Source organism: Mixophyes fleayi, chromosome 1, assembly GCF_038048845.1.
Source record: "Mixophyes fleayi isolate aMixFle1 chromosome 1, aMixFle1.hap1, whole genome shotgun sequence".
NCBI classification, from domain to species: Eukaryota; Metazoa; Chordata; class Amphibia; order Anura; family Limnodynastidae; genus Mixophyes; species Mixophyes fleayi.
In genome coordinates, this window is record NC_134402.1 from 63,724,547 (window position 1) to 63,737,277 (window position 12,731).

Consider the following 12,731-nt stretch of genomic DNA (forward strand, 5'->3'; position numbering starts at 1 on the left):
TTCTCTTGTTCCGGCTTCCTTCAATGCTGGTTTTGAGATGTATAAGAGATGTAGGTCATTAGAAAATCAATACCTACAGCCACAGCACCCTGAACAAGCCCAATCTCATCTGATCTTGGAAGCTAAGCAGGGCCAGGCCTGGTTAGTACTTGGATGGGAGACCACCTGGGAATACCAGGTGCTGTAGGCTTTTTTTTTTTTCCCTCTTGTTCCGGCTTCCTTCAATGCTGGTTTTGAGATGTATAAGAGATGTAGGTCAGTAGGAAACCAATACCTACAGCCAAACCACCCTGAACAAGCCCAATCTCATCTGATCTTGGAAGCTAAGAAGGGCTGGGCCTGGTTAGTACTTGGATGGGAGACCACCTGGGAATACCAGGTGCTGTAGGCCTTTCTTTTTTTATTTTCTCTTGTTCCGACTTCCTTCAATGCTGGTTTTGAGATGTATAAGAGATGTAGGTCATTAGGAAACCAATACATACAGCCACACCACCCTGAGCAAGCCCAATCTTGTCTGATCTTGGAAGCTAAGCAGGGCCAGGCCTGGTTAGTACTTGGATGGGAGACCACTTGGGAATTCCAGGTGCTGTAGGCAATATTTTTTTATTTTCTCTTGTTCCGGCTTCCTTCGAAGCTGGTTTTGAGATGTATAAGAGATGTAGGTCATTAGGAAACCAATAACCACAGCCACACCACCCTGAATAAGCGCAATCTCGTCTGATCTTGAAAGGTAAACAGGGCCGGGCCTGGTTAGTACTTGGATAGGAGACCACCTGGGAATACCAGATGCTGTAGGACTTTTTTTTTTATTTTCTCTTGTTCCGGCTTCCTTCGAAGCTGGTTTTGAGATGTATAAGAGATGTAGGTCAGTAAGAAACCAATACCTACAGACAAACCACCCTGAACAAGCCCATTCTCATCTAATCTTGGAAGCTAAGAAGGGATGGGCCTGGTTAGTGCTTGGATGGGAGACCACCTGGGAATACCAGGTGCTGTAGGCCTTTTTTTTTTATTTTCTCTTGTTCCGACTTTCTTCAATGCTGGTTTTGAGATGTATAAGAGATGTAGGTCATTAGGAAACAAATACTATAGCCACACCACACTGAACAAGCCCAATCTCGTCTGATCTTTGAAGCTAAGCAGGGTCGGGCCTGGTTAGTACTTGGAGGGAAGACCACCTATGAATACCAGGTGCTGTAGGCCTTTTTTTTTATTTTCTCTTGTTCCGGCTTCCTTCAATGCTGGTTTTGAGATGTATAAGAGATGTAGGTCATTAGGAAATCAATACCTACAGCCACAGCACACTGAACAAGCCCAATCTCGTCTGATCTTGGAAGCTAAGCAGGGCTGGGCCTGGTTAGTACTTGGATGGGAGACCACCTGGGAATACCAGGTGCTGTAGGCCTTTTTTTTATTTTCTCTTGTTCCGACTTCCTTCAATGCTGGTTTTGAGATGTATAAGAGATGTAGGTCAGTAAGAAACCAATACCTACAGGCAAACCACCCTGAACAAGCCCATTCTCATCTAATCTTGGAAGCTAAGAAGGGCTGGGCCTGGTTAGTGCTTGGATGGGAGACCACCTGGGAATACCAGGTGCTGTAGGCCTTTTTTTTTATTTTCTCTTGTTCCGACTTTCTTCAATGCTGGTTTTGAGATGTATAAGAGATGTAGGTCATTAGGAAACCAATACCTACAGCCACACCACACTGAACAAGCCCAATATCGTCTGATCTTTGAAGCTAAGCATTGGCCAGGCCTGTTTAGTACTTGGATAGGAGACCATCTGGGAATACCAGATGCTGTAGGCCTTTTTATTTTTATTTTCTCTTGTTCCGACTTACTTCAATGCTGGTTTTGAGATGTATAAGAGATGTAGGTCATTAGGAAAACAATAACCACAGCCACACCACCCTGAATAAGCGCAATCTCGTCTGATCTTGAAAGGTAAGCAGGGCCGGGCCTGGTTAGTACTTGGATAGGAAACCACCTGGGAATACCAGATGCTGTAGGACTTTTTTTTTTATTTTCTCTTGTTCCGGCTTCCTTCGAAGCTGGTTTTGAGATGCATAAGAGATGTAGGTCATTAGGAAACCAATACCTACAGACACACCACCCTGAACAAGCCCAATCTCGTCTGATCTTGAAAGGTAAGCAGGGCCGGGCTTGGTTAGTACTTGGATAGGAAACCACCTGGGAATACCAGATGCTGTAGGACTTTTTTTTTTATTTTCTCTTGTTTCGGCTTACTTCGAAGCTGGTTTTGAGATGTATAAGAGATGTAGGTCATTAGAAAACCAATAATATAGCCACACCCCCCTGAACAAGCCCAATCTCATCTAATTTTGGAAGCTAAGCAGGGTCGGGCCTGGTTAGTACTTGGATGGGAAACCACCTAGGAATACCAGGTGCTGTAGGCTTTTTTTTTTATTTTCTCTTGTTCCGACTTCCTTCAATGCTGGTTTTGAGATGTATAAGAGATGTAGGTCATTAGGAAATCAATATCTATAGCCACAGCACCCTGACCAAGCCCAATCTCTTCTGATCTTTGAAGCTAAGCAGGGCCGGGCCTGGTTAGTACTTGGATGGGAGACCACCTGGGAATACCAGGTGCTGTAGGCCTTTTTTTTTATTTTCTCTAGTTCCGGCTTCCTTCAATGCTGGTTTTGAGATGTATAAGAGATGTAGGTCAGTAGGAAATCAATACCTGCAGCCAAACCACCCTGAACAAGCCCAATCTCATCTGATCTTGGAAGCTAAGAAGGGCTGGGCCTGGTTAGTACTTGGATGGGAGACCACCTGGGAATACCAGGTGCTGTAGGCCTTTTTTTTTATTTTCTCTTGTTCCGGCTTCCTTCAATGCTGGTTTTGAGATGTATAAGAGATGTAGGTCATTAGGAAGCCAATACCTACAGCGACACCACCCTGAACAAGCACAATCTCGTCTGATCTTGGAAGCTAAGCAGGGCTGGGCCTGGTTAGTACTTGGATGGGAGGCCACCTGGGAATACCAGGTGCTGTAGGCCTTTTTTTTTATTTTCTCTTGTTCCGGCTTCCTTCAATGCTGGTTTTCAGATGTATAAGAGATGTAGGTCATTAGGAAGCCAATACCTACAGCGACACCACCCTGAACAAGCACAATCTCGTCTGATCTTGGAAGCTAAGCAGGGCCAGGCCTGGTTAGTACTTGGATGGGAGACCACCTGGGAATACCAGGTGCTGTAGGCCATTTTTTTTTATTTTCTCTTGTTCCGGCTTCCTTCAATGCTGGTTTTGAGATGTATAAGAGATGTAGGTCATTAGGAAACCAATACCTACAGACACACCACCCTGAATAAGCCCAATCTCATCTGATCTTGAAAGGTAAGCAGGGCCAGGCATGGTTAGTACTTGGATAGAAGACCACCTGGGAATACCAGATGCTGTAGGACTTCTTTTTTATTTTCTCTTGTTCCGGCTTCCTTCGAAGCTGGTTTTGAGATGTATAAGAGATGTAGGTCATTAGAAAACAAATACTATAGCCACACCCTCCTGAACAAGCCCAATCTCGTCTGATCTTGGAAGCTAAGCAGGATCGGGCCTGGTTAGTACTTCGATGGAAAACCACCTATGAATACCAGGTGCTGTAGGCCTTTTTTTTTATTTTCTCTTGTTCCGGCCTCCTTCAATGCTGGTTTTGAGATGTATAAGAGATGTAGGTCATTAGGAAAGCAATACATACAGCCACAGCACACTGAACAAGCCCGATCTCGTCTGATCTTGGAAGCTAAGCAAGGCTGGGCCTGGTTAGTACTTGGATGGGAGACCACCTGGGAATACCAGGTGCTGTAGGCCTTTTTTTTTTATTTTCTCTTGTTCCGACTTTCTTCAATGCTGGTTTTGAGATGTATAAGAGATGTAGGTCATTAGGAAACAAATACTATAGCCACACCACACTGAACAAGCCCAATCTCGTCTGATCTTTGAAGCTAAGCAGGGTCGGGCCTGGTTAGTACTTGGAGGGAAGACCACCTATGAATACCAGGTGCTGTAGGCCTTTTTTTTTATTTTCTCTTGTTCCGGCTTCCTTCAATGCTGGTTTTGAGATGTATAAGAGATGTAGGTCATTAGGAAATCAATACCTACAGCCACAGCACACTGAACAAGCCCAATCTCGTCTGATCTTGGAAGCTAAGCAGGGCTGGGCCTGGTTAGTACTTGGATGGGAGACCACCTGGGAATACCAGGTGCTGTAGGCCTTTTTTTTATTTTCTCTTGTTCCGACTTCCTTCAATGCTGGTTTTGAGATGTATAAGAGATGTAGGTCAGTAAGAAACCAATACCTACAGGCAAACCACCCTGAACAAGCCCATTCTCATCTAATCTTGGAAGCTAAGAAGGGCTGGGCCTGGTTAGTGCTTGGATGGGAGACCACCTGGGAATACCAGGTGCTGTAGGCCTTTTTTTTTATTTTCTCTTGTTCCGACTTTCTTCAATGCTGGTTTTGAGATGTATAAGAGATGTAGGTCATTAGGAAACCAATACCTACAGCCACACCACACTGAACAAGCCCAATATCGTCTGATCTTTGAAGCTAAGCATTGGCCAGGCCTGTTTAGTACTTGGATAGGAGACCATCTGGGAATACCAGATGCTGTAGGCCTTTTTATTTTTATTTTCTCTTGTTCCGACTTACTTCAATGCTGGTTTTGAGATGTATAAGAGATGTAGGTCATTAGGAAAACAATAACCACAGCCACACCACCCTGAATAAGCGCAATCTCGTCTGATCTTGAAAGGTAAGCAGGGCCGGGCCTGGTTAGTACTTGGATAGGAAACCACCTGGGAATACCAGATGCTGTAGGACTTTTTTTTTTATTTTCTCTTGTTCCGGCTTCCTTCGAAGCTGGTTTTGAGATGCATAAGAGATGTAGGTCATTAGGAAACCAATACCTACAGACACACCACCCTGAACAAGCCCAATCTCGTCTGATCTTGAAAGGTAAGCAGGGCCGGGCTTGGTTAGTACTTGGATAGGAAACCACCTGGGAATACCAGATGCTGTAGGACTTTTTTTTTTATTTTCTCTTGTTTCGGCTTACTTCGAAGCTGGTTTTGAGATGTATAAGAGATGTAGGTCATTAGAAAACCAATAATATAGCCACACCCCCCTGAACAAGCCCAATCTCATCTAATTTTGGAAGCTAAGCAGGGTCGGGCCTGGTTAGTACTTGGATGGGAAACCACCTAGGAATACCAGGTGCTGTAGGCTTTTTTTTTTATTTTCTCTTGTTCCGACTTCCTTCAATGCTGGTTTTGAGATGTATAAGAGATGTAGGTCATTAGGAAATCAATATCTATAGCCACAGCACCCTGACCAAGCCCAATCTCTTCTGATCTTTGAAGCTAAGCAGGGCCGGGCCTGGTTAGTACTTGGATGGGAGACCACCTGGGAATACCAGGTGCTGTAGGCCTTTTTTTTTATTTTCTCTAGTTCCGGCTTCCTTCAATGCTGGTTTTGAGATGTATAAGAGATGTAGGTCAGTAGGAAATCAATACCTGCAGCCAAACCACCCTGAACAAGCCCAATCTCATCTGATCTTGGAAGCTAAGAAGGGCTGGGCCTGGTTAGTACTTGGATGGGAGACCACCTGGGAATACCAGGTGCTGTAGGCCTTTTTTTTTATTTTCTCTTGTTCCGGCTTCCTTCAATGCTGGTTTTGAGATGTATAAGAGATGTAGGTCATTAGGAAGCCAATACCTACAGCGACACCACCCTGAACAAGCACAATCTCGTCTGATCTTGGAAGCTAAGCAGGGCTGGGCCTGGTTAGTACTTGGATGGGAGGCCACCTGGGAATACCAGGTGCTGTAGGCCTTTTTTTTTATTTTCTCTTGTTCCGGCTTCCTTCAATGCTGGTTTTCAGATGTATAAGAGATGTAGGTCATTAGGAAGCCAATACCTACAGCGACACCACCCTGAACAAGCACAATCTCGTCTGATCTTGGAAGCTAAGCAGGGCCAGGCCTGGTTAGTACTTGGATGGGAGACCACCTGGGAATACCAGGTGCTGTAGGCCATTTTTTTTTATTTTCTCTTGTTCCGGCTTCCTTCAATGCTGGTTTTGAGATGTATAAGAGATGTAGGTCATTAGGAAACCAATACCTACAGACACACCACCCTGAATAAGCCCAATCTCATCTGATCTTGAAAGGTAAGCAGGGCCAGGCATGGTTAGTACTTGGATAGAAGACCACCTGGGAATACCAGATGCTGTAGGACTTCTTTTTTATTTTCTCTTGTTCCGGCTTCCTTCGAAGCTGGTTTTGAGATGTATAAGAGATGTAGGTCATTAGAAAACAAATACTATAGCCACACCCTCCTGAACAAGCCCAATCTCGTCTGATCTTGGAAGCTAAGCAGGATCGGGCCTGGTTAGTACTTCGATGGAAAACCACCTATGAATACCAGGTGCTGTAGGCCTTTTTTTTTATTTTCTCTTGTTCCGGCCTCCTTCAATGCTGGTTTTGAGATGTATAAGAGATGTAGGTCATTAGGAAATCAATACATACAGCCACAGCACACTGAACAAGCCCGATCTCGTCTGATCTTGGAAGCTAAGCAAGGCTGGGCCTGGTTAGTACTTGGATGGGAGACCACCTGGGAATACCAGGTGCTGTAGGCCTTTTTTTTTATTTTCTCTTGTTCCAGCTTCCTTCAATGCTGGTTTTGAGATGTATAAGAGATGTAGGTCATTAGGAAATCAATATCTACAGCCACAGCACCCTGAACAAGCCCAATCTTGTCTGATCTTTGAAGCTAAGCAAGGCCGGGCCTGGTTAGTATTTAAATGGGAGACCACCTGGGACTACCAGGAGCTGTAGGCCTTTTTTTTTATTTTCTCTTGTTCCGGCTTCCTTCAATGCTGGTTTTGAGATGTATAAGAGATGTAGGTCATTAGGCAACCAATAATATAATCACACCCCCCTGAACAAGCCCAATCTCATCTGATTTTGGAAGCTAAGCAGGGTCAGGCCTGGTTAGTACTTGGATGGGAAACCACCTAGGAATACCAGGTGCTGTAGGCCTTTGTTTTTATTTTCTCTTGTTCCGGCTTCCTTCAATGCTGGTTTTGAGATGTATAAGAGATGCAGGTCAGTAGGAAACCAATACCTACAGCCAAACCACCCTGAACAAGCCCAATCTCATCTGATCTTGGAAGCTAAGAAGGGCTGAGGCTGGTTAGTACTTGGATGGGAGACCACCTGGGAATACCAGGTGCTGTAGGCCTTTTTTTTTATTTTCTCTTGTTCCGGCTTCCTTCAATGCTGGTTTTCAGATGTATAAGAGATGTAGGTCATATGGAAATCAATATCTACAGCCACAGCACGCTGAACAAGTCCAATCTCGTCTGATCTTGGAAGCTTAGCAGGGCAGGGCCTGGTTAGTACTTGGATGGGAGACCACCTGGGAATACCAGGTGCTGTAAGTCTTTTTTTTTATTTTCTCTTGTTCCGGCCTCCTTCAATGCTGGTTTTGAGATGTATAAGAGATGTAGGTCATTAGGAAATCAATACATACAGCCACAGCACACTGAACAAGCCCGATCTCGTCTGATCTTGGAAGCTAAGCAGGGCTGGGCCTGGTTAGTACTTGGATGGGAGACCACCTGGGAATACCAGGTGCTGTAGGCCTTTTTTTTTATTTTCTCTTGTTCCGACTTCCTTCAATGCTGGTTTTGAGATGTATAAGAGATGTAGGTCAGTAGGAAACCAATACCTTCAGCTAAACCACCCTGAACAAGCCCATTCTCATCTGATCTTGGAAGCTAAGAAGGGCTGGGCCTGGTTAGTAGTTGGATGGGAGACCACCTGGGAATACCAGGTGCTGTAGGCCTCTTTTTTTTTTTTTTCTCTTGTTCCGACTTTCTTCAATGCTGGTTTTGAGATGTATAAGAGATGTAGGTCATTAGGAAACCAATACCTACAGCCACACCACACTGAACAAGCCCAATCTCGTCTGCTCTTGGAAGCTAAGCATTGGCCGGGCCTGGTTAGTACTTGGATAGGAGACCATCTGGGAATACCAGATGCTGTAGGACTTTTTTTTTATTTTCTCTTGTTTCGGCTTCCTTCGAAGCTGGTTTTGAGATGTATAAGAGATGTAGGTCATGAGGAAACCAATACTATAGCCACACCCCCCTGAACAAGCCCAATCTCATCTGATCTTGGAAGCTAAGCAGGGTCGGGCCTGGTTAGTACTTGGATGGAAGACCAACTAGGAATACCAGGTGCTGTAGGCCTTTTTTTTAATTTTCTCTTGTTCCAGCTTCCTTCAATGCTGGTTTTGAGATGTATAAGAGATGTAGGTCATTAGGAAACCAATATCTACAGCCACAGCACCCTGAACAAGCCCAATCTCGTCTGATCTTTGAAGCTAAGCAGGGCCGGGCCTGGTTAGTACTTAAATGGGAGACCACCTGGGACTACCAGGAGCTGTAGGCCTTTTTTTTTTATTTTCTCTTGTTCCGGCTTCCTTCAATGCTGGTTTTGAGATGTATAAGAGATGTAGGTCATTAGGAAACCAATAATATAATCACACCCCCCTGAACAAGCCCAATCTCATCTGATTTTGGAAGCTAAGCAGGGTCGGGCCTGGTTAGTACTTGGATGGGAAACCACCTAGGAATACCAGGTGCTGTAGGCCTTTTTTTTTATTTTCTCTTGTTCCGGCTTCCTTCAATGCTGGTTTTGAGATGTATAAGAGATGTAGGTCAGTAGGAAACCAATACCTACAGCCAAACCACCCTGAACAAGCCCAATCTCATCTGATCTTGGAAGCTAAGAAGGGCTGAGCCTGGTTAGTACTTGGATGGGAGACCACCTGGGAATACCAGGTGCTGTAGGCCTTTTTTTTTATTTTCTCTTGTTCCGAATTCCTTCAATGCTGGTTTTGAGATGTATAAGAGATGTAGGTCAGTAGGAAACCAATACCTTCAGCTAAACCACCCTGAACAAGCCCATTCTCATCTGATCTTGGAAGCTAAGAAGGGCTGGGCCTGGTTAGTAGTTGGATGGGAGACCACCTGGATATACCAGGTGCTGTAGGCCTCTTCTTTTTTTTTTTTCTCTTGTTCCGACTTTCTTCAATGCTGGTTTTGAGATGTATAAGAGATGTAGGTCATAAGGAAATCAATATCTACAGCCACAGCACCCTGAACAAGCCCAATCTCGTCTGATCTTTGAAGCTAAGCAGTGCCAGGCCTGGTTAGTACTTGGATGGGAGACCACCTGGGAATACCAGGTGCTGTAGGCCTTTTTTTTTATTTTCTCTTGTTCCGACTTCCTTCAATGCTGGTTTTGAGATGTATAAGAGATGTAGGTCATTAGGAAACCAATACCTACCGCCACACCACCCTGAACAAGCCCAATCTCGTCTGATCTTGGAAGCTAAACAGGGCTGGGCCTGGTTAGTACTTGGATGGGAGACCACCTGGGAATACCAGGTGCTGTAGGCCATTTTTTTTATTTTCTCTTGTTCCGACTTCCTTCAATGCTGGTTTTGAGATGTATAAGAGATGTAGGTCATTAGGCAACCAATACCTACAGCCACACCACCCTGAACAAGCCCAATCTCGTCTGATCTTGGAAGCTAAGCAGGGCTGGGCCTGATTAGTACTTGGATGGGAGACCACCTGGGAATACCAGGTGCTGTAGGCCATTTTTTTTAATTTTCTCTTGTTCCGGCTTCCTTCGAAGGTGGTTTTGAGATGTATAAGAGATGTAGGTCATTAGGAAACCAATAATATAGCCACACCCCCCTGAACAAGCCCAATCTCATCTGATTTTGGAAGCTAAGCAGGGTCGGGCCTGGTTAGTACTTGGATGGGAGACCACCTGGGAATACCAGGTGCTGTAAGCCTTTTTTTTTATTTTCTCTTGTTCCGACTTCCTTCAATGCTGGTTTTGAGATGTATAAGAGATGTAGGTCAGTAGGAAACCAATACCTACAGCCACACCACCCTGAACAAGCCCAATCTCGTTTGATCTTGGAAGCTAAGCAGGGCTGGGCCTGATTAGTACTTGGATGGGAGACCACCTGGGAATAGCAGATGCTGTTGGACTTTTTTTTTATTTTCTCTTGTTCCGGCTTCCTTCAATGCTGGTTTTCAGATGTATAAGAGATGTAGGTCATATGGAAATCAATATCTACAGCCACAGCATGCTGAACAAGCCCAATCTCGTCTGATCTTTGAAGCTTAGCAGGGCCAGGCCTGGTTAGTACTTGGATGGGAGACCACTTGGAAATACCAGGTGCTGTAGGCAATTTTTTTTTATTTTCTCTTGTTCCGGCCTACTTCAATGCGGGTTTTGAGATGTATAAGAGATGTAGGTCATTAGGATACCAATACCTACAGCCACACCACCCTGAACAAGCCCAATCTCGTTTGATCTTGGAAGCTAAGCAGCGCAAGGCCTGGTTAGTACTTGGATGGGAGACCACTTGGGAATACCAGGTGCTGTAGGCAATTTTTTTTTATTTTCTCTTGTTCCGGCTTACGTCAATGCTGGTTTTGAGATGTATAAGAGATGTAGGTCATTAGGAAACCAATACCTACAGCCACACCACCCTGAATAAGCCCAATCTCGTCTGATCTTGAAAGGTAAGCAGGGCTGGGCCTGGTTAGTACTTGGGTAGGAGACCACCTGGGAATATCAGATGCTGTAGGACTTTTTTTTTTATTTTCTCTTGTTCCGGCTTCCTTCAATGCTGGTTTTGAGATGTATAAGAGATGTAGGTCATAAGGAAATCAATATCTACAGCCACAGCACCCTGAACAAGCCCAATCTCGTCTGATCTTTGAAACTAAGCAGTGCTGGGCCTGGTTAGTACTTGGATGGGAGACCACCTGGGAATACCAGGTGCTGTAGGCCTTTTTTTTTATTTTCTCTTGTTCCGACTTCCTTCAATGCTGGTTTTGAGATGTATAAGAGATGTAGGTCATTAGGAAACCAATACCTACAGCCACACCACCCTGAACAAGCCCAATCTCTTCTGATCTTGTAAGCTAAACAGGGCTGGGCCTGGTTAGTACTTGGATGGGAGACCACCTGGGAATACCAGGTGCTGTAGGCCATTTTTTTTATTTTCTCTTGTTCCGACTTCCTTCAATGCTGGTTTTGAGATGTATAAGAGATGTAGGTCATTAGGAAACCAATACCTACAGCCACACCACCCTGAACAAGTCCAATCTCGTCTGATCTTGGAAGCTAAGCAGGGCTGGGCCTGGTTAGTAGTTGGATGGGAGACCACCTGGGAATACCAGGTGCTGTAGGCCATTTTTTTTAATTTTCTCTTGTTCTGGCTTCCTTCAATGCTGGTTTTGAGATGTATAAGTGATGTACGTCATTAGGAAACCAATACCTACAGACACACCACCCTGAATAAGCCCAATCTCGTCTGATCTTGAAAGGTAAGCAGGGCCGGGCTTGGTTAGTACTTGGATAGGAGACCACCTGGGAATACCAGATGCTGTAGAACTTTTCTTTTTATTTTCTCTTGTTCCGGCTTCCTTCAATGCTGGTTTTGAGATGTATAAGAGATGTAGGTCATAAGGAAATCAATATCTACAGCCACAGCACCCTGAACAAGCCAAATCTCGTCTGATCTTTGAAGCTAAGCGGTGCCGGGCCTGGTTAGTACTTGGATGGAAGACCACCTGGGAATACCAGGTGCTGTAGGCCTTTTTTTTATTTTCTCTTGTTCCGACTTCCTTCAATGCTGGTTTTGAGATGTATAAAAGATGTAGGTCATTAGGAAGCCAATACCTACAGCCACACCACCCTGAACAAGCCTGATCTTGGAAGCTAAGCAGGGCTGGGCCTGGTTAGTACTTGGATGGGAGACCACCTGGGAATACCAGGTGCTGTAGGCCGTTTGTTTTAGTTTCTCTTGTTCCTACTTCCTTCAATGCTGGTTTTGAGATGTATAAGAGATGTAGATCATTAGGAAACCAATACCTACAGCCACACCACCCTGAACAAGCTCAATCTCGTCTGATCTTGGAAGCTAAGCCGGGCTGGGCCTGGTTAGTACTTGGATGGGAGACCACCTGGGAATACCAGGTGCTGTAGGCCATTTTTTTTTATTTTCTCTTGTTCCGGCTTCCTTCAATGCTGGTTTTGAGATGTATAAGAGATGTAGGTCATTAGGAAACCAATACCTACAGACACACCACCCTGAATAAGCCCAATCTCGTCTGATCTTGAAAGGTAAGCAGGGCCGGGCCTGGTTAGTACTTGGATAGGAGACCACCTGGGAATACCAGATGCTGTAGGACTTTTTGTTTTATTTTCTCTTGTTCTGGCTTCCTTCGAAGCTGGTTTTGAGATGTATAAGAGATGTAGGTCATTAGGAAACCAATATTATAGCCAAACCCCACTGAACACGCCCAATCTCATCTGATTTTAGAAGCTAAGCAGGGTCGGGCCTGGTTAGTACTTGGATGGGAAACCACCTAGGAATACCAGGTGCTGTAGGCATTTTTTTTTATTTTCTCTTGTTCCGGCTTCCTTCGAAGCTGGTTCTGAGATGTATAAGAGATGTAGGTCATTTGAAAACAAATTCTATAGCCACACCACCCTGAACAAGCCCAATCTCGTCTGATCTTGAAAGGTAAGCAGGGCCGGGCCTGGTTAGTACTTGGATAGGAGACCACCTGGGAATACCGAATGCTGTAGGACTTTTTTTTTT

The 12,731-nt window shown here is 44.8% G+C and overlaps 9 non-coding genes and 50 pseudogenes across 9 annotated transcripts; all 59 read left to right on the forward strand.

Annotated features, from left to right (window-relative positions):
• Nucleotides 1-71: 71 nt before the first annotated feature.
• LOC142116616 (5S ribosomal RNA) lies at nt 72-190 on the forward strand (annotated as a pseudogene).
• Nucleotides 191-272: 82 nt separating this feature from the next.
• Nucleotides 273-391, forward strand: LOC142119795 (5S ribosomal RNA). The gene has a single exon (XR_012683533.1). It is a non-coding gene; the product is annotated as a 5S ribosomal RNA (ribosomal RNA).
• An 85-nt stretch (nt 392-476) lies between these two features.
• On the forward strand, nt 477-595 carry LOC142128501 (5S ribosomal RNA; annotated as a pseudogene).
• An 84-nt stretch (nt 596-679) lies between these two features.
• Nucleotides 680-798, forward strand: LOC142136346 (5S ribosomal RNA; annotated as a pseudogene).
• Nucleotides 799-882: 84 nt separating this feature from the next.
• On the forward strand, nt 883-1,001 carry LOC142135965 (5S ribosomal RNA; annotated as a pseudogene).
• Nucleotides 1,002-1,084: 83 nt separating this feature from the next.
• Nucleotides 1,085-1,203, forward strand: LOC142136234 (5S ribosomal RNA; annotated as a pseudogene).
• An 83-nt stretch (nt 1,204-1,286) lies between these two features.
• Nucleotides 1,287-1,405, forward strand: LOC142115335 (5S ribosomal RNA; annotated as a pseudogene).
• Nucleotides 1,406-1,487: 82 nt separating this feature from the next.
• On the forward strand, nt 1,488-1,606 carry LOC142134614 (5S ribosomal RNA; annotated as a pseudogene).
• A 288-nt stretch (nt 1,607-1,894) lies between these two features.
• On the forward strand, nt 1,895-2,013 carry LOC142136379 (5S ribosomal RNA; annotated as a pseudogene).
• Nucleotides 2,014-2,097: 84 nt separating this feature from the next.
• LOC142136177 (5S ribosomal RNA) lies at nt 2,098-2,216 on the forward strand (annotated as a pseudogene).
• Nucleotides 2,217-2,299: 83 nt separating this feature from the next.
• LOC142134586 (5S ribosomal RNA) lies at nt 2,300-2,418 on the forward strand (annotated as a pseudogene).
• Nucleotides 2,419-2,501: 83 nt separating this feature from the next.
• LOC142128899 (5S ribosomal RNA) lies at nt 2,502-2,620 on the forward strand (annotated as a pseudogene).
• Nucleotides 2,621-2,703: 83 nt separating this feature from the next.
• Nucleotides 2,704-2,822, forward strand: LOC142136767 (5S ribosomal RNA). Its single transcript, XR_012687525.1, has one exon. It is a non-coding gene; the product is annotated as a 5S ribosomal RNA (ribosomal RNA).
• Nucleotides 2,823-2,905: 83 nt separating this feature from the next.
• On the forward strand, nt 2,906-3,024 carry LOC142115413 (5S ribosomal RNA; annotated as a pseudogene).
• An 83-nt stretch (nt 3,025-3,107) lies between these two features.
• On the forward strand, nt 3,108-3,226 carry LOC142120026 (5S ribosomal RNA; annotated as a pseudogene).
• An 84-nt stretch (nt 3,227-3,310) lies between these two features.
• On the forward strand, nt 3,311-3,429 carry LOC142136801 (5S ribosomal RNA; annotated as a pseudogene).
• Nucleotides 3,430-3,511: 82 nt separating this feature from the next.
• Nucleotides 3,512-3,630, forward strand: LOC142128512 (5S ribosomal RNA; annotated as a pseudogene).
• Nucleotides 3,631-3,713: 83 nt separating this feature from the next.
• LOC142128446 (5S ribosomal RNA) lies at nt 3,714-3,832 on the forward strand (annotated as a pseudogene).
• Nucleotides 3,833-3,915: 83 nt separating this feature from the next.
• Nucleotides 3,916-4,034, forward strand: LOC142136235 (5S ribosomal RNA; annotated as a pseudogene).
• Nucleotides 4,035-4,117: 83 nt separating this feature from the next.
• Nucleotides 4,118-4,236, forward strand: LOC142115346 (5S ribosomal RNA; annotated as a pseudogene).
• An 82-nt stretch (nt 4,237-4,318) lies between these two features.
• On the forward strand, nt 4,319-4,437 carry LOC142134625 (5S ribosomal RNA; annotated as a pseudogene).
• Nucleotides 4,438-4,725: 288 nt separating this feature from the next.
• On the forward strand, nt 4,726-4,844 carry LOC142136381 (5S ribosomal RNA; annotated as a pseudogene).
• An 84-nt stretch (nt 4,845-4,928) lies between these two features.
• LOC142136178 (5S ribosomal RNA) lies at nt 4,929-5,047 on the forward strand (annotated as a pseudogene).
• Nucleotides 5,048-5,130: 83 nt separating this feature from the next.
• On the forward strand, nt 5,131-5,249 carry LOC142134594 (5S ribosomal RNA; annotated as a pseudogene).
• Nucleotides 5,250-5,332: 83 nt separating this feature from the next.
• Nucleotides 5,333-5,451, forward strand: LOC142128910 (5S ribosomal RNA; annotated as a pseudogene).
• An 83-nt stretch (nt 5,452-5,534) lies between these two features.
• On the forward strand, nt 5,535-5,653 carry LOC142136779 (5S ribosomal RNA). Its single transcript, XR_012687527.1, has one exon. It is a non-coding gene; the product is annotated as a 5S ribosomal RNA (ribosomal RNA).
• An 83-nt stretch (nt 5,654-5,736) lies between these two features.
• Nucleotides 5,737-5,855, forward strand: LOC142115424 (5S ribosomal RNA; annotated as a pseudogene).
• An 83-nt stretch (nt 5,856-5,938) lies between these two features.
• Nucleotides 5,939-6,057, forward strand: LOC142120048 (5S ribosomal RNA; annotated as a pseudogene).
• An 84-nt stretch (nt 6,058-6,141) lies between these two features.
• On the forward strand, nt 6,142-6,260 carry LOC142136802 (5S ribosomal RNA; annotated as a pseudogene).
• An 82-nt stretch (nt 6,261-6,342) lies between these two features.
• Nucleotides 6,343-6,461, forward strand: LOC142128523 (5S ribosomal RNA; annotated as a pseudogene).
• Nucleotides 6,462-6,544: 83 nt separating this feature from the next.
• On the forward strand, nt 6,545-6,663 carry LOC142128457 (5S ribosomal RNA; annotated as a pseudogene).
• Nucleotides 6,664-6,947: 284 nt separating this feature from the next.
• LOC142136337 (5S ribosomal RNA) lies at nt 6,948-7,066 on the forward strand (annotated as a pseudogene).
• An 83-nt stretch (nt 7,067-7,149) lies between these two features.
• Nucleotides 7,150-7,268, forward strand: LOC142124118 (5S ribosomal RNA; annotated as a pseudogene).
• An 83-nt stretch (nt 7,269-7,351) lies between these two features.
• LOC142132802 (5S ribosomal RNA) lies at nt 7,352-7,470 on the forward strand (annotated as a pseudogene).
• Nucleotides 7,471-7,553: 83 nt separating this feature from the next.
• LOC142122739 (5S ribosomal RNA) lies at nt 7,554-7,672 on the forward strand (annotated as a pseudogene).
• Nucleotides 7,673-7,755: 83 nt separating this feature from the next.
• LOC142126367 (5S ribosomal RNA) lies at nt 7,756-7,874 on the forward strand (annotated as a pseudogene).
• Nucleotides 7,875-7,959: 85 nt separating this feature from the next.
• Nucleotides 7,960-8,079, forward strand: LOC142136502 (5S ribosomal RNA; annotated as a pseudogene).
• An 82-nt stretch (nt 8,080-8,161) lies between these two features.
• LOC142121178 (5S ribosomal RNA) lies at nt 8,162-8,280 on the forward strand (annotated as a pseudogene).
• An 83-nt stretch (nt 8,281-8,363) lies between these two features.
• On the forward strand, nt 8,364-8,482 carry LOC142136166 (5S ribosomal RNA; annotated as a pseudogene).
• An 83-nt stretch (nt 8,483-8,565) lies between these two features.
• LOC142133484 (5S ribosomal RNA) lies at nt 8,566-8,684 on the forward strand (annotated as a pseudogene).
• Nucleotides 8,685-8,767: 83 nt separating this feature from the next.
• On the forward strand, nt 8,768-8,886 carry LOC142113088 (5S ribosomal RNA). The gene has a single exon (XR_012681341.1). It is a non-coding gene; the product is annotated as a 5S ribosomal RNA (ribosomal RNA).
• An 83-nt stretch (nt 8,887-8,969) lies between these two features.
• LOC142135110 (5S ribosomal RNA) lies at nt 8,970-9,088 on the forward strand (annotated as a pseudogene).
• An 86-nt stretch (nt 9,089-9,174) lies between these two features.
• On the forward strand, nt 9,175-9,293 carry LOC142133786 (5S ribosomal RNA; annotated as a pseudogene).
• Nucleotides 9,294-9,376: 83 nt separating this feature from the next.
• LOC142137264 (5S ribosomal RNA) lies at nt 9,377-9,495 on the forward strand. Its single transcript, XR_012687906.1, has one exon. It is a non-coding gene; the product is annotated as a 5S ribosomal RNA (ribosomal RNA).
• Nucleotides 9,496-9,578: 83 nt separating this feature from the next.
• LOC142111174 (5S ribosomal RNA) lies at nt 9,579-9,697 on the forward strand. The gene has a single exon (XR_012680937.1). It is a non-coding gene; the product is annotated as a 5S ribosomal RNA (ribosomal RNA).
• An 83-nt stretch (nt 9,698-9,780) lies between these two features.
• LOC142119330 (5S ribosomal RNA) lies at nt 9,781-9,899 on the forward strand (annotated as a pseudogene).
• Nucleotides 9,900-9,982: 83 nt separating this feature from the next.
• LOC142120582 (5S ribosomal RNA) lies at nt 9,983-10,101 on the forward strand (annotated as a pseudogene).
• Nucleotides 10,102-10,387: 286 nt separating this feature from the next.
• LOC142120714 (5S ribosomal RNA) lies at nt 10,388-10,506 on the forward strand (annotated as a pseudogene).
• An 84-nt stretch (nt 10,507-10,590) lies between these two features.
• On the forward strand, nt 10,591-10,709 carry LOC142127356 (5S ribosomal RNA; annotated as a pseudogene).
• An 84-nt stretch (nt 10,710-10,793) lies between these two features.
• Nucleotides 10,794-10,912, forward strand: LOC142127234 (5S ribosomal RNA; annotated as a pseudogene).
• Nucleotides 10,913-10,995: 83 nt separating this feature from the next.
• LOC142113077 (5S ribosomal RNA) lies at nt 10,996-11,114 on the forward strand. The gene has a single exon (XR_012681339.1). It is a non-coding gene; the product is annotated as a 5S ribosomal RNA (ribosomal RNA).
• Nucleotides 11,115-11,197: 83 nt separating this feature from the next.
• On the forward strand, nt 11,198-11,316 carry LOC142137301 (5S ribosomal RNA). The gene has a single exon (XR_012687942.1). It is a non-coding gene; the product is annotated as a 5S ribosomal RNA (ribosomal RNA).
• An 84-nt stretch (nt 11,317-11,400) lies between these two features.
• On the forward strand, nt 11,401-11,519 carry LOC142136285 (5S ribosomal RNA; annotated as a pseudogene).
• An 84-nt stretch (nt 11,520-11,603) lies between these two features.
• LOC142128192 (5S ribosomal RNA) lies at nt 11,604-11,722 on the forward strand (annotated as a pseudogene).
• Nucleotides 11,723-11,804: 82 nt separating this feature from the next.
• Nucleotides 11,805-11,913, forward strand: LOC142131571 (5S ribosomal RNA; annotated as a pseudogene).
• Nucleotides 11,914-11,996: 83 nt separating this feature from the next.
• LOC142137150 (5S ribosomal RNA) lies at nt 11,997-12,115 on the forward strand. Its single transcript, XR_012687812.1, has one exon. It is a non-coding gene; the product is annotated as a 5S ribosomal RNA (ribosomal RNA).
• Nucleotides 12,116-12,199: 84 nt separating this feature from the next.
• On the forward strand, nt 12,200-12,318 carry LOC142132446 (5S ribosomal RNA; annotated as a pseudogene).
• Nucleotides 12,319-12,401: 83 nt separating this feature from the next.
• On the forward strand, nt 12,402-12,520 carry LOC142132665 (5S ribosomal RNA; annotated as a pseudogene).
• An 82-nt stretch (nt 12,521-12,602) lies between these two features.
• Nucleotides 12,603-12,721, forward strand: LOC142133896 (5S ribosomal RNA; annotated as a pseudogene).
• Nucleotides 12,722-12,731: the final 10 nt, after the last annotated feature.